Source organism: Triturus cristatus, chromosome 2_1 (assembly GCF_964204655.1).
Source record: "Triturus cristatus chromosome 2_1, aTriCri1.1, whole genome shotgun sequence".
Taxonomy (NCBI): domain Eukaryota; kingdom Metazoa; phylum Chordata; class Amphibia; order Caudata; family Salamandridae; genus Triturus; species Triturus cristatus.
Window position 1 is genome coordinate 7,030,504 of NC_140581.1, and position 14,060 is coordinate 7,044,563.

A 14,060-nucleotide genomic window follows, 5' to 3' on the forward strand; every position below is an offset into this window, starting at 1 on the left:
AAAGATGCCCGATGGCATAAGTAAGTGCTTCACCTACTGCTCTGGGTGAAGCCAGACCCAGGAAAAAAAAAATCTCTTCTCTCTCTGTCTCTCTCGCTCTCCCCCTCTCTCTGCCAGTCTGTCTCTCCGTCTCTGTCTGTCTCTCCGTCTCTGTCTGTCTCTCCGTCTCTGTCTGTCTCTCCGTCTCTGTCTGTCTCTCCGTCTCTCCGTCTGTCTCTCCGTCTGTCTCTCCGTCTGTCTCTCCGTCTGTCTCTCCGTCTGTCTCTCCGTCTGTCTCTCCGTCTCTGTCTGTCTCTCCGTCTCTGTCTGTCTCTCCGTCTCTGTCTGTCTCTCCGTCTCTGTCTGTCTCTCCGTCTCTGTCTGTCTCTCCGTCTCTGTCTGTCTCTCCGTCTCTGTCTGTCTCTCCGTCTCTGTCTGTCTCTCCGTCTCTGTCTGTCTCTCCGTCTCTGTCTGTCTCTCCGTCTCTGTCTGTCTCTCCGTCTCTGTCTGTCTCTCCGTCTCTGTCTGTCTCTCCGTCTCTGTCTGTCTCTCCGTCTCTGTCTGTCTCTCCGTCTCTGTCTGTCTCTCCGTCTCTGTCTGTCTCTCCGTCTCTGTCTGTCTCTCCGTCTCTGTCTCCCTCGCCGTGTCTCTCCCTCGCCGTGTCTCTCCCTCTCCGTGTCTCTCCCTCTCCGTGTCTCTCCCTCTCCGTGTCTCTCCCTCTCCGTGTCTCTCCCTCTCCGTGTCTCTCCCTCTCCGTGTCTCTCCCTCTCCGTGTCTCTCCCTCTCCGTGTCTCTCCCTCTCCGTGTCTCTCCCTCTCCGTGTCTCTCCCTCTCCGTCTGTCTCCCTCTCCGTCTGTCTCCCTCTCCGTCTGTCTCCCTCTCCGTCTGTCTCCCTCTCGGTCTGTCTCTCTCTCGGTCTGTCTCTCTCTCGGTCTGTCTCTCTCTCGGTCTGTCTCTCTCTCGGTCTGTCTCTCTCTCGGTCTGTCTCTCTCTCGGTCTGTCTCTCTCTCGGTCTGTCTCTCTCTCGGTCTCTCTCTCTCTCAGTCTCTCTCTCTCTCAGTCTCTCTCTCTCTCAGTCTCTCTCTCTCTCAGTCTCTCTCTCTCTCAGTCTCTCTCTCTCTCAGTCTCTCTCTCTCTCAGTCTCTCTCTCTCTCAGTCTCTCTCTCTCTCAGTCTCTCTCTCTCTCAGTCTCTCTCTCTCTCAGTCTCTCTCTCTCTCAGTCTGTCTCTCTCTCAGTCTGTCTCTCTCTCAGTCTGTCTCTCTCTCAGTCTGTCTCTCTCTCAGTCTGTCTCTCTCTCAGTCTGTCTCTCTCTCCGTCTGTCTCTCTCTCCGTCTGTCTCTCTCTCCGTCTGTCTCTCTCTCCGTCTGTCTCTCTCTCCGTCTGTCTCTCTCTCCGTCTGTCTCTCTCTCCGTCTGTCTCTCTCTCCGTCTGTCTCTCTCTCCGTCTGTCTCTCTCTCCGTCTGTCTCTCTCTCCGTCTGTCTCTCTCTCAGTCTGTCTCTCTCTCTCCGTCTGTCTCTCTCTCTCCGTCTGTCTCTCTCTCCGTCTGTCTCTCTCTCCGTCTGTCTCTCTCTCCGTCTGTCTCTCTCTCCGTCTGTCTCTCTCTCCGTCTGTCTCTCTCTCCGTCTGTCTCTCTCTCCGTCTGTCTCTCTCTCTCTCCGTCTGTCTCTCTCTCTCTCCGTCTGTCTCTCTCTCTCTCCCCCCGTCTCTCTCTCTCCCCCCGTCTCTCTCTCTCCCCCCGTCTCTCTCTCTCCCCCCGTCTCTCTCTCTCCCCCCGTCTCTCTCTCTCCCCCCGTCTCTCTCTCTCCCCCCGTCTCTCTCTCTCCCCCCGTCTCTCTCTCTCCCCCCGTCTCTCTCTCTCCCCCCGTCTCTCTCTCTCCCCCCGTCTCTCTCTCTCCCCCCGTCTCTCTCTCTCCCCCCGTCTCTCTCTCTCCCCCCGTTTCTCTCTCTCCCCCCGTTTCTCTCTCTCCCCCCGTCTCTCTCTCTCCCCCTGTCTCTCTCTCTCCCCCTGTCTCTCTCTCTCCCCCTGTCTCTCTCTCTCCCCCTGTCTCTCTCTCTCCCCCTGTCTCTCTCCCCCTGTCTCTCTCTCTCCCCCTGTCTCTCTCTCTCCCCCTGTCTCTCTCTCTCCCCCTGTCTCTCTCTCTCCCCCTGTCTCTCTCTCTCCCCCTGTCTCTCTCTCTCCCCCTGTCTCTCTCTCTCCCCCTGTCTCTCTCTCTCTCTCCCTCTCGGTCTCTCTCTCTTTCTCGGTCTCTCTCTCTTTCTCGGTCTCTCTCTCTCGGTCTCTCTCTCTCGGTCTCTCTCTCTCTCTCTCCCTCTCGGTCTCTCCCTTCCTCTCTGTCTCTCTCTCTCTCCGTCTCTCTCTCTCTCCGTCTCTCTCTCTCTCCGTCTCTCTCTCTCGGTCTCTCTCTCTCTCTCGGTCTCTCTCTTTCTCTCGGTCTCTCTCTCTCTCTCGGTCTCTCTCTCTCTCTCCCCCCGTCTCTCTCTCTCTCTCCCCCCGTCTCTCTCTCTCTCTCCCCCCGTCTCTCTCTCTCTCTCCCCCCGTCTCTCTCTCTCTCTCTCCCCCCGTCTCTCTCTCTCTCTCTCCCCCCGTCTCTCTCTCTCTCTCTCCGTCTCTCTCTCTCGGTCTCTCTCTCTCTCTCTCTCGGTCTTCTCTCTCTCTCTCTCGGTCTTCTCTCTCTCTCTCTCGGTCTTCTCTCTCTCTCTCTCTCTCTCTCGGTCTTCTCTCTCTCTCTCTCGGTCTTCTCTCTCTCTCTCTCGGTCTTCTCTCTCTCTCTCTCGGTCTTCTCTCTCTCTCTCTCGGTCTTCTCTCTCTCTCTCTCGGTCTCTCTCCCCTTCTCCCTCTCCATCTCCCTTTCTCTGTCACTCTCACTCACAGGCCTGAGGATCGTTAACCCTGGCCCTAAATACGCACTGTTCATGCAGTGGCCCAATCAATGGTTCGCCTTAGGATTCACTTCACCAGCGGCGGCCTAAGCATTCTATTATGGACTAAAGGAACACACAAGTTTTGACTTGAGGAAGGCTTCATCCGTTTGAGGGTGGGCTTGCCGAAATTACTGGAGATCCTCAGGAGGTCACCGCAGTGGGGGGCTGCGCCCCTCAGATGTCACTGACACTGACAGACGCCAATAGTCCGGAAGTCCTGGCGCATCCTCTGCGCCCTCTTACCGAGAGTTCCCCTAAAGAGGCCTCAGCTACAATTATTAGGATCTCGGAGACCTCACGGTCCACACTTGGACACTTGTGTGTCCCGGGTCGTTTTCTTGCTTTGGAAACACGTGTTTGTTCTAGGAGCCCCCTCCTACCACAGTGGCTGCAGCGGAGACCCCCCTGTGGCCCTCAATAGTACGAAGCAGGATATGAGAGCCGAGCCCTCACTGAGGGGAGCCGGCTGCATAGGAGGGTTTACAGCAGGGCTAAAGAGACTATTGCAAAGACACAACGATGGAGCAGGGGACATCTAGGAGCGACGGATCGGAAGGGGCTCATTTGACGGTGTTGGGAGGTAAAGTACCCGGCGCCCGATCTAGACCAGATGGAAACTCTCACAAAGAGCCAAGAGCGAGGCCAGTGCAGGCACTAGGAGGCCCCCAACAGCGAAGGAGGCTGGAGATGAAACTCGCAAAGAGCGAGGCAAGTGCAGGCACTAGGAGGCCCCCAACAACCGAAGGAGGCTGGAGATGAAACTCACAAAGAGCAAAGAGCGAGGCAAGTGCAGGCACTAGGAGGCCCCCAACAGCGAAGGAGGCTGGAGATGAAACTCGCAAAGAGCGAGGCCAGTGCAGGCACTAGGAGGCCCCCAACAGCCGAAGAGGCTGAAGATGAAACTCTCATAAAGAGCGAGGCGAGTGCAGGCACTAGGAGGCCCCCAACAGCCGAAGAGGCTGAAGATGAAACTCTCATAAAGAGCGAGGCCAGTGCAGGCACTAGGAGGCCCCCAACAGCCGAAGAGGCTGAAGATGAAACTCTCATAAAGAGCGAGGCCAGTGCAGGCACTAGGAGGCCCCCAACAGCGAAGGAGGCTGGAGATGAAACTCGCAAAGAGCGAGGCCAGTGCAGGCACTAGGAGGCCTCAACAGCGAAGGAGGCTGGAGATGAAACTCGCAAAGAGCGAGGCGAGTGCAGGCACTAGGAGGCCCCCAACAGCGAAGGAGGCTGGAGATGAAACTCGCAAAGAGCGAGGCCAGTGCAGGCACTAGGAGGCCTCAACAGCGAAGGAGGCTGGAGATGAAACTCACAAAGAGCAAAGAGCGAGGCCAGTGCAGGCACTAGGAGGCTCCCAACAGCGAAGGAGGCTGGAGATGAAACTCTCGCAAAGAGCGAGGCGAGTGCAGGCACTAGGAGGCTCCCAACAGCCGAAGGAGGCTGGAGCTGAAACTCGCAAAGAGCAAAGAGCGAGGCAAGTGCAGGCACTAGGAGGCCCCCAACAGCCGAAGGAGGCTGGAGATGAAACTCACAAAGAGCAAAGAGCGAGGCCAGTGCAGGCACTAGGAGGCCCCCAACAGCGAAGGAGGCTGGAGATGAAACTCGCAAAGAGCGAGGCCAGTGCAGGCACTAGGAGGCCCCCAACAGCGAAGGAGGCTGGAGATGAAACTCTCGCAAAGAGCGAGGCGAGTGCAGGCACTAGGAGGCTCCCAACAGCGAAGGAGGCTGGAGATGAAACTCACAAAGAGCAAAGAGCGAGGCGAGTGCAGGCACTAGGAGGCCCCCAACAGCGAAGGAGGCTGAAGATGAAACTCACAAAGAGCGAGGCGAGTGCAGGCACTAGGAGGCCCCCAACAACCGAAGGAGGCTGGAGATGAAACTCTCGCAAAGAGCGAGGCCAGTGCAGGCACTAGGAGGCCCCCAACAGCGAAGGAGGCTGGAGATGAAACTCGCAAAGAGCGAGGCCAGTGCAGGCACTAGGAGGCCTCAACAGCGAAGGAGGCTGGAGATGAAACTCGCAAAGAGCGAGGCCAGTGCAGGCACTAGGAGGCCTCAACAGCGAAGGAGGCTGGAGATGAAACTCACAAAGAGCAAAGAGCGAGGCGAGTGCAGGCACTAGGAGGCCCCCAACAGCCGAAGGAGGCTGGAGATGAAACTCGCAAAGAGCGAGGCGAGTGCAGGCACTAGGAGGCCCCCAACAGCGAAGGAGGCTGGAGATGGCTGACGTGTTCAATTCACTGCCTTCTTGTGCGCTTTGGACAGTGTTCGAGGCCGCACTCGGCGTAGTTTCGTCGATGTTTAAAGTTCTACAACCATCGAAGTTACATAGGTAGAACTGATGATGGGACAAACGGGTCCGCTGCAGAGTACATGGGTGTATTCAGCGCCCCAGTACCCAACGGTGTGTGCATCGTGTATGCCAACAGTAGGACCACGCTGCCTCCCTAATCCAAGCATGCCAACAGAGACCTAGCCCTGTCCAGGGAGGTCCAGGACCTGTCCTGGTACCTGGAGGGGCCTTCCAAGCCTGTCATCCTTGTGGGCCTGGTTACAGTGCATATAGCTGTCATGGCGCCACCGCGTTAATGAGGATATCAACGGCGAGACCAGGCACTGGGTGTAAGAGCTACTGAGCTTGTATGTGCATGGTGTGCGAGTGAGGGAGGGAGAGAGTGTGTGAGGTACTGAGTGTGGTACTGAGTGTGGGACTGAGTGTGGGACTGAGTGCGGGACTGAGTGCGGGACGGAGTGCGGGACTGAGTGCGGGACTGAGTGCGGGACTGAGTGCGGGACTGAGTGCGGGACTGAGTGCGGGACTGAGTGCGGGACTGAGTGCGGGACTGAGTGCGGGACTGAGTGCGGGAGTGAGTGCGGGAGTGAGTGCGGGAGTGAGTGCGGGAGTGAGTGCGGGAGTGAGTGCGGGAGTGTGTGCGGGAGTGTGTGCGGGAGTGTGTGCGGGAGTGGGTGAGCTAGAGAGACGCTGTGTTAACCTGTGAATGAGTGACCTTGAGTGATGGAGGCCAAAGGGATCCATTTCGAAAGCCCCCGGCCTAGCATAAGATGGAGGACGAGAATGTTCTCCCAGACAGTGGAAGTGTGTTGCCTGCATTCCTGTAGCTGGATAGAGTGCTTCCACTGAGGTCCACCTCTGTGTCTATCATTGAATACCACATTGGTCAGGCTGATGACCGTCAAGTGCAGAACCCTGACACCTCTTTGTGCCTCTGTGGTTTGTGCTCCAGTTTGGAGAAAGCCTCAGTGCTACCTGCACTCAGCATCCCTCTACACCAAGGAGGACATTTGAAAGAACACCCCCCAAACCACTACTATGACTTGAGACAAAGAATTCACATAGAACGTCTGGAATTTGTGTATATGTGTGGCACTCAAACCATCTCACTTTATTCCAGTTCCAAGTTCTCTGACCAGGGCTGGGAATGCTCCGCAGAGAACTCAAAGGACTGCGAAGCAACTCACGCTGATGCCTGCCTGAGAGCCAGTCTCTCAGGGGAAGAGGACGTCACTTGAAGTCTGACCTTTCCACTGAAGTACGAGAGGCCTGCCTGCTGAAAGGGGAAAGGCGATGCCTGGCCTTGCAGGAGAGGGTCAGCACAGCCTCTGTGGCTGAGACACCGAGTGAGAGCAGACTGCACAAGAGTGAACTCCGGAGGACTCGTGTGTCCTGTGGGCCCCTGGTCGCATCTTCGTTTAGTTTAGAACCGCAAAGTTATTGCACCTACCTTCAGTCCAAGGGGGACAGCAACCTGTCTGACCCCCTCACCCGAACCCGGGCTGCATGTGTTTATGGCCCAGGTGGGGCTGCAGCACAGTCAAAAAATGCCACAGGTGGACAGCCCCTGCACTGGGCCTGGCATCAAGGCTTCCCTTAAGCAGGCTTGAGGGGCATGCTGACAGACACGTCCCACACCCTGCCTCCGATGCATTACACCAGAATGGGTTAGCTCGCTGTGACCCCTGGTGCTAAGAGAAAGGGCGGACACAGATGTAAGGCCGGAGGCTCAGTTATGACTCAACTTCTTTACTTGTAGCTCCAGCAGCAAAGCTAAAGATAACATAACATGGAGGAAAATTAGAAGCAAACATATGAAAGGTCAGCTGTCTAGATCAGCTGTGACTTCACGTGCAATCCACCAATCAGTGAACAGTCTCTGGTATAATTATCCCTGCTGAGCAGCAATCTTCTGAGCAGCGACCCTCCTCCTCTTTGCTGCTCTAGCAGAGATAAGCATACATTTATTTTATTTCATGTGACCGTTTATTGTTAATATGCACCGTGTTGTGAACCTTGTTGTGACTCAGCAGGGGTCGTGGGGGGGACTCCAAGGGCCGACTCCGGCATGGGCCCCGCGGGGCTCTGCGGGACTCCCAGGGGCCGCGGGGCTATCAGGGGCCGCGGGACTCCCAGGGGCCGTGGGGCTCCGCGGGACTCCCAGGGGCCGTGGGGCTCCGCGGGACTCCCAGGGGCCGCGGGGCTCCCAGGGGCCGTGGGGCTCCGCGGGACTCCCAGGGGCCGCGGGGCTCCGCGGGACTCTGCATGGGGCCCGCGGGGCTCCGTGGGACTCTCAGGGGCCGCGGGGCTCCGCATGGGGCCCGCGGGGCTCCGTGGGACTCTCAGGGGCCGCGGGGCTCCGCATGGGCCCCACGGGGCTCCGCGGGACTCCCAGGGGCCGCGGGACTCCGCATGGGGCCCGCGGGTTCGCTCAGCGGTCTTTATCCGTGGGACGATGGAGCTCTGCGCACCGCTTCACCCGGCAGCCTTATTCTGCTTTATTCAGCCTTTCACTTCCCCAGTTCTCAGTTGCGCTGAAACCCACATGTTTGCCACAAATACCATACTTCCGCAGCGCTGGGGACCTGCTGCCCGATGAGCTGCGGAGACACTGCAGAGCTGCGTGGGAACTCTTCCTGGCCACATCTGCATCTCTGAGCGGGGCCATCACTAGAGGAATGTAACCCTCTCCTTCCAGGGGTGCAGTGAGTGCATCAGAGCAGGTTCTCTCTTCCTATTCCTTCACCTTAGGACGCAAAGATTTAATTTATTCTTCTCTATATATTTCAGCCTTTCTACACAAATAATTTTACATAATATTCATATTTAATTAATCCATTTTTTCCTGTTTTCTCCTCAATAAAAATGAAAGGCACCGATAAGGGAGGTCTTACAAGGTTAGCTGTTTAAAGCCCTCACGAAATTCAGAGCCTAAGGGCTGACTCCTCGGTGGAGGGGCACTGCCAGGAAGGGCCTTCTAGCTAGGCAGGAGTCTGCCCGCGATGAACCTGCTACGGAGCCGGATGCCATGCAGGCCCCTGCTTCAGCATTCATGCGGGGGCATTCTGTCACTCAACTGTCACCCCCTTATCCAACACAAGGATCTCAAGCGCCTCAGGGACACAGGTCCCAATCTGCTGAACAGCGACACCCCTCTTCTGAAACGCGAGTGGCTGAGGCGCCTCAGTCCCAGGCGTCTTCTGGATCCTTCACCTTGCCTTCCTAGGATGGTCCTCCCTCGAAGATGAGAAAGGTGTCTTTCTCTGACCCCATACACACCGCAGATGCTCACTTAGATTCTGGTAATTCTCACTCTTCCAATCCTAACGATACAGGTGATGATGCAGGGGATCTAATCCAGCCCCAGGGCACAGGCAATGTTCTCACACCTCCGTCTGAGGCCCTCCTGGATTAGGTGGGGCAGCCATATTTTGACCCAGATATATTAACTTATCCCAGATCAGGCAAATGGACCCCGTCTGCTCCCATCACGGCCTTCCTTGCTCACTGGATTCAAATCACAATGAACTGCGAGCAGAGTGCCACAGAGCTGCTCTCCCACGTTCAATTGGCATCTACGCCAGACTTTGACCCCGCTATGGTCTCCGTCCTCTCCAAAACAGGTAAAGAGCCCACAAAAAGGAATTGATTAAGTGCTTAGACCCTGCCAAGATAAATGATTAGATATCCTGGGTCCTTGGACTCAAATTGTAGGGATATCAGAAGATGCTGTGCTTACAGGCACACCTGTGGATTTGCCGATTCTCAGAGATTGGAGCCAATGGGCTATCTGAACCCTGGGCAATGCCGAAGCTGCACCATCAGCGGCGAGGAGGAAACCATCTTCATGAGAATAGACCCCAAAGCTGGCGGACATGTCACAGAAGGAACTTGGATCTGAAGCAGGTGGTCACCCCTTTGGTGATCACTTCATCAAATACATATCTGCCTACGTTCAAATCTTCACCTCTCTGGACAAAATCTAAAAAAAGTCTTCACCCCGCATGTTTTTCACAGAGCCGGATGAGGAAGAGCTTGCTCCTTTCGTAATTCTCAACAGACCATCCTTTTATGCGCCCAGAGGTGGGCACACATCTGGATTCAGTGAAAAAACAGGATATGCTCAGTTCTATCCAAAAAGGGAACTACACAGGCAGTTCCCAATGGGGTAGTGGAAGATACAAATACGGGTAGGCCATGTTCTAAATCTTTTTTCCCCCAAGAAAGCTGGACGGCAGACTAGCTCTCCCTCAACAACTGGAGACAAATTACTTCAGACCAGTGGGTTTTACAAACAATTCAGGGGTATCAGATAAAATGTTATTCCACTCCAAACCAACTGGTTCCTTCACGTCCAATGAATTCAGTTCCCAAGAAACTGATCTAATATCTTGGGAGGTTCTAGATTGGTTATCCACGGGAGCAACTCAAGAAGTCCTGTCCCACTACCAGCGGTTCCTCATCAATCTCTTCCTAGTAAAGAATGCAGATGAAGGTTTTCGACCAGTAATAAACCTTAGAATCTCAGCTATCAAGAGCGTGAGACTGTGTGGTATTCTGGCAATCTGAGACACGCAAGCTAAGGTGAAAAACTCTAACTTGGGAATTGTAACAATTTTTTATTCGTTTATATTTTTAACCCTTCTTTTTGGGGCTGGTGCAGGCATTTGTTTATTACTGTCTACACTTCGGCATAGCTGGTTGAGACATTTCGGCTCCTAGCTCACTTACCGACTTCTCCAGTAGCGCCATCTTCCTTCCTCTGCTAATCCTTCCCGGTCCACCACAGCGTCTGCTGATTGAGTGGAGGGAGGATTACCAGCCGGATTCTTCACTTCAGTTCGCTACACAGCGGCCGCCATTTTGGGAGGGAGACGGTCTAGTCTCCTCCCTGTCACACAGCATTTGGGTAATTAATCCAGGCATGCCGCGGGCGCGCCTAATTAATGAATTTGTATTTATATAGCGTATGGCTACCCGGAGGCCTCCCAGCGCTGTGGACAGGGCAGGAAGAGAGACACAGGAGTTAAAGCGATACCTTGAAGAGATAGGTTTTCAAGAGTTTGCGAAATGCCAGCAGATTAGGCTCCTTCCGCAGATTGGGAGGGAGAGTGTTCCAGAGATTGGTGGCGTTAAAGGAGAAGGAGCGTGCGTCCCAACTAGCTCTCCGTATTTTCTTCGGGGTGGCGAGATAGGAGAAGCTTGTATGAAGGTTTCTGTAAGGATGATAGGGGGTGATGAAGGAGTGGGCGATGACCGGACCGTTCTTTCCGGAAGGCTCTGTGGGCCAAGCACATGGCCTTGAACTGTATCCTGGCCGTGATAGGAAGCCAGCGAAGGCTCCTTAGTGCTGGTTTCACAGATTGCCTACGAGGAATCTGGAGAAGTTGGCGGGCCGCACAGTTCTGAATCATCTGAAGTTTGTGAATGGTGAATTGGGGAGCTCCCAGGTACAGGGCGTTCCCATAGTCCAGGCGAGAAAGAATATGAGTCTGGACCATGAGCCTTCTTACCTGGAAGGGGAGGAGGGGGGGAAAGATCTTACGCAACATCCTCATCAGGCCATAGCAGGTGGCTGAAAGCTTAGTGGCCTGGTGGTTGAAGCTGAGGGAACTGTCAAGCCATGTTAGACCTGGCACCATTGGCGTGGGTCACCCTTCCATTTTTGTCTGTGCCTCAATGTATTTTTGTGCTGGTGTTAGCTGCTCAGGGCCCTGTGCCACTGCCATCCAGTGCCACAGTGCAAGTGCTCCCTATGGGAAAATGTATTATGTGAATTGACTTCCATGTTTGGCTTATTTGGTTTACTAACAGTCCCTAGTAGACTGCACCAGGGGTGCCCAGGGCTTGTATATCCAAATGCTGCTAGTGGGCTTGCAGCACTGGTTGTGCCACCCACAGAAGCGGCCTGGTAATATGTGTCTAAGGTCTGCCATTGCAGAACCTGCATGCAGTCTGGTACTGTCATGCTGACTGGGCAAGTGTCCCCACTTGCCAGTCCCTAAAACCTTCCCTTACCTTCATATTAGTCACCCCTATGGTAGGCCCTAGGGCAGGGTGCATGTAAGGATAAGGTAGGATATGCCCTGAGGTGTGTGGCATGTCCTAATAGTGAATTACAGCCATTTTCGTTGTTCACTATTGTAAGGCTACCTGCTCTCCATAGGCCAGAATGGGCTGCTAGATTATAACACTCTATAATCATAGCAGGCTCAGGAAGCATGGTAGAAATTCGTGTTTAGTATGCCTGAACTCGGAATAATACAATACATCTTTTAGCAAAGGTTATTTTAATATCCTGGGTTTGCAAATGCTACTTTTAGAAAGTTAGCCTTTGCGTGCCTAACCATTTCAGTCCGCCTCTGGAGGGGAGGGCTATCTTCTTTGTGTGGAGCTTGAGTGACAGGGCTGGGAAGCTCCAGGAGACAGGCTGGGGCTGCCAGGTGGTGAATAGAAAGATTACACCAGGATGGGTGGGAGGAGTGCACCTTGACTCTGAATAGGACAGTGCTCTGCCTCCACAATGCGGGCTCCACCCCCTGGGGAGCGGCTGATGTCTCTGCCCTGCTGCTGAAAGAAGAAGCCAGAGTCCCAACAACAAAGTGCTCCTGACTGAAAAGAACTGGACTGGGATTATGCAAAGGCCCCCCTGGCCTGTAAAGACAAAAGAAACTTGGTATAAATGTAGGAGCCCTGTTCCTAAGAAATCAGATCCTGATTGAACCACAAAGGAACTCTGCCTGACCAGAAGGACCTGGAAGAAGCTGAAGGAGGGGTAACTTTCCCTGACCTGGGGGATTGGCCTGCAGTGGGTGCCTTGCTGAGAAAGGAGAGGAAAAGTCTGAAAGAGACTTTGCACTTTGTTTTTCAACTATCTCCAAGGGCTTGGAAGAAGAGCTTGCCCCCTGAACTGAGCTCCAGGACCACTGGACTCATCTGCCTTCCAAAATTGAGTTGCCTGGACGATTTGCGATTGTTTCCCGCTGGATTTGGCCCCAGTACGCCTCGTACCCCATCCGCCGCAAAGCCGTGTCTTGTCGCAAGTGCATACCTGTGCCAACTAGAGATTCCCAATTCTAACATTGGTGGTCAGCGGTGAGGATTTGAATTTGCATTTGTGATTTATGTACAGTGATTGAGTGAACGCCACGTAGTGAGTTCAGACCGATAACGCAGCCACAGAGTATTGATTTTTGTTTTGCTGAAGAATCTCCACTTTAAGAAACCATGCCTAGCTCAGTCAATGGAGGCGGAGCGTCCTCTATATTCTCTGGGGTTGATGACATAGATTGGGAGGAGGTGGCACTGATGAAGTGCACAAATGAAGTCTTGAAAGGATACCTCTCCAAGTACACAATTAACCAAACTGGATTGAAAAACAAGGAACAGTACACAAAGGCGCTGAGGGCCTGGTACGAATCAAAGTTCCCAGAGAATGCACGAGAGGTGATACCCCCAGAAGGTATTTGAGCCTAGCAGAGGCCTGTCGCCAGAGATGGCCGACAGGAGTGCTGCAAGAGCACATGAAGTGTAGATGGCAAAACTACAGATGGAAATGGAAAGGCAAAGGCTGGCTATGGAGCATGAGGTAAAAATGAGGGAGTTGGATCTCAAGGCCAAGAGTTTAGACAACTCTCCCTCTGGTGGCAGCAATTTAACAGAGTCAAGGGTGCACATTCCTAAAGATGTGGTGAAAGAGTATTACAAGCAGGATGATATTGGGCAGTGGTTCAGGGCTTATGAGGTAGCCATGTCCTCCCACCGGGTCCCTGAGAGAGATTGGGGAGCGGGGTTGTGAGGGAAGGTTCCTGAGTGAGGGGGGAGCGGGGTTGTGAGGGAAGGTTCCTGAGTGAGGGGCGGGACACACTGCTGGATCTCCCCTCTGATGTCAACACATCCTATCCACACATGAAGGAAGCTCTGATGACAAGGTATGGGTTAACTCCTGAATTGTACAGACAGAGATTTAGGGATTGCACCAAGAAACCTGGTACCACTTATGTAGAATATGTGACCTTCTTTTGCAGAGCGCTGGATGGTTGGGTGAAGGGTAGCAAAGTGAATGATTACCAAGGGCTGTTTGATTTAATTGCATGGGAGCACTTGTCTGATAATTGTTTTCCTGAGCTACGCCAGCACCTGATCGAACGCAAGCTGACTAACCCTAGGAAGCTTGCTGAGGAGGCGGACCGCTGGATCAGCACCAGGGTCCACAAGAGTCCCGTGGGAGGCCCTGCCAAAGGTGGTCAGGGTCCCCAGCAGAAGAGTGGGGGGGGACAAGGGTAAACAGAGGGAGTTCTACAGAGGGCCCCAAAGTAATTCCCAGGGGAACCAAGGGAAAGGTTATCAGCCACCCCCACCCCCGAAGCAGACAGGGGCCCCGACAGGTAACCCTGTTCAAAGAGGGCCCCCCAGATGTTACAAGTGTAACAACCTGGGGCACTATTCCATGGATCCCAAGTGCCCCATGTATGGTAAACCAGCACCCTCTGGTGCTCCACCCCCCAAGCAGGTGGTTAGTGTAGCCTTTGGGAGGGAGGTAGATGTCCACGGGGAGGGGGTTCCCATAAAGATGACCCTAGTCTCATTAGGAGACAGTGTGATGGTCGCTGAGGCCCAACTGCCCCCCAATACTCAAAAGTATGGGCAGTGGGTGACCATAAATGGCCGATGGGTGGGGGCTCTTAGAGATACAGGAGCCAGTGTGACTGCTGTCAAGCAACACCTGGTGTCTCAAGAGCAGGTTGTCCCACACGCATTCTGCCGTGTTGTCAACGCCGACAACACTGAGAGTTAGTGTCCAATGGCTCAGGTTCCCTTTGAGTGGGGGGTTCCTCTGCAAGTGGCTGTGAGAGAGGCCATGCCTG

The 14,060-nt window shown here is 54.3% G+C and overlaps 1 protein-coding gene across 6 annotated transcripts in view; it reads right to left on the bottom strand.

Moving 5' to 3' along the window:
• Positions 1-14,060, bottom strand: part of ARHGEF39 (Rho guanine nucleotide exchange factor 39) — a 121,427-nt gene that overhangs the window by 36,491 nt on the left and 70,876 nt on the right. The window lies entirely within an intron of this gene.